Source organism: Oncorhynchus clarkii, chromosome 28 (genome assembly GCF_045791955.1).
Source record: "Oncorhynchus clarkii lewisi isolate Uvic-CL-2024 chromosome 28, UVic_Ocla_1.0, whole genome shotgun sequence".
Classification (NCBI taxonomy): domain Eukaryota; kingdom Metazoa; phylum Chordata; class Actinopteri; order Salmoniformes; family Salmonidae; genus Oncorhynchus; species Oncorhynchus clarkii.
Window position 1 is genome coordinate 36,794,066 of NC_092174.1, and position 2,041 is coordinate 36,796,106.

A 2,041-nucleotide genomic window follows, 5' to 3' on the forward strand; every position below is an offset into this window, starting at 1 on the left:
CTGATTGCTGAAGGGGTTATAAAATGGTTTGACAAACTGCAGAAGAAAAACAAAGATGTATTCCCACTGATGGGTTTCTGGTAATCATTTGCAGGGCTTCTGTTGGTTGTGGCCTTTGGCTGTGTTGTTAGTGATGTGTGGGACTCCAGACGGTTTTATCCGAGATCAGGGTTTCTGCACGATGAAGTCCCAGCCAGGTTTGACTCTCAGAAGCCAGTGCAAGAAGAGCCTGCAAGGCCGGACCCTAGCGAGGCTGTTGAAGAGCCTGAGGGTTCCCAGTCTAAGCAGGCCTTTGAGAAGCCTCTGACTTTGAACTATCATAAAGTTGAAAAGCCTGAGCGCAAGCCTACCGTGCTTGAGTGGCCGCCGCAGGTGGCGACCAACAGTGTGGTGACTTGATGTCTGGTCCGTGTGAAGGTGAAGCAGGACCTGCTGGAGATTGGCCGGCTCATACAGCCACAGCGTATCACGCTAGGAGGTTGTCCTGCCACTGAGGAGGACACTGACGCTCATGTGATCACCTTTGAATCAGAGCTGCATGGCTGTGGCAGTGAGCTGACGGTATGTCACATTTGCTGTTTAACTTCCTGAATAATGTGACTCATCATTCTTGTCTGATGCTTGACTTATGATCCTGTTCCTAGATGACTGAGGATGTGCTGATCTACACCTTCACGCTTGTCTATGAGCCAAAACCTCTTGCTAACACTTAACTTAGTGAAGACCAGTGCAGCTATGGTTGATATTGAGTGCCACTACTTGAGGTAACTATTGTTGCGTTCTTCACTTTGACAACCCACATCATTCTGAGGTTTAAGTAATGCCATAGTCCGTGTTTGTTTCTAGGAATCACGATGTGAGCAGCAATGTCCTGAAGCCAACCTGGATCCCCAAAATTTCCAACATGGTGGCAGAGGAACTCCTCTACTTCTCCCTGAGGTTAATGACTGGTAGGTAAACCTGACTGGAAGCCTCTTCCTGTGTGTAAACCCACACTGACATGCCACTCGTCTTTCCAGCTGACTGGCAGTTTGAGAGGCCCTCCAACCATTACTATCTTGGTGACATCATCAACATGGAAGCCTTGGTCATGCCGTACCACCACGTTCCCCTCCGTGTCTTTGTGGACCGCTGTGTCGCCACCTTGGAGCCTGATGTCCACACTGTCCCTAGATATTCTTTCATTGAGGACCATGGGTGAGTTTAGTTGTCAGTTTGACTCCTCTTATATTACCTTAAATGTAACCCCTGAAGCCTAACGTTGACCCCTGGTCTCCTCAGGTGTCTGGTTGATGCCAAGTTGACCGGCTCCAGATCCCAGTTCCTGTCCAGATCCCAGGATGACAAGATCCCATTTCAGCTGGAGTCCTTCAGGTTCCAACCACAGAATGATTCCCAACAGCTCTACATGTCATCTGAAAGCATCTGCAGCCTCTTCCCCCATTGATGCTGAGAACAAGGCCTGCTCTTTCACTGATGGGTATGTATAAGCTGGGTTGTGGGTATAGTACCTTTATGACATGCTGCTATATAAACTAACCTTCATATTTATCTGTAGCTGGAAGGCTGCAGGTGGGGATGACCAGATGTGTGGCTGCTGTGACTTCCGCTGTGTTGCGAGGAAGGCTGGAGATCTGGACAGTGATTCAGGTAGGTGTTAAAGCCAGAGCTATATCATATTTCCCTGTTTTAGCTCATCACTGGTAATGTGCGTCTACTCTCCTCAGATTTGCGGTGGGAAGGTAAAGCTACCCTGGGCCCGTAATTGTCCACGAGTAATATTACTACTTTAACAACTTGTTTCGGGGAGGATGTCTGCTGGGACTAATTCTGGAAGGTGTAGCATTATCACCATTCAGATTGGAGAATGATGTGTATATAGTGGATTACCCGTGTCTAAATATAGCAACCCTACTGACTTAGCCCCAATTTTCTGCATTGACTAGATGCTCACATCTTTGGAACTTAACATTGGATGTGGAGAATTATTAGGCTGCCCATTGGCTTAGCTTCCTGTGGCTCAATGCAGTTTCCTCATAAA

The 2,041-nt window shown here is 47.8% G+C and overlaps 1 pseudogene; it reads left to right on the forward strand.

The window, feature by feature from the left end:
* The first annotated feature begins 399 nt into the window (after nt 1-399).
* LOC139386777 (zona pellucida sperm-binding protein 3-like) lies at nt 400-1,765 on the forward strand (annotated as a pseudogene).
* Nucleotides 1,766-2,041: the final 276 nt, after the last annotated feature.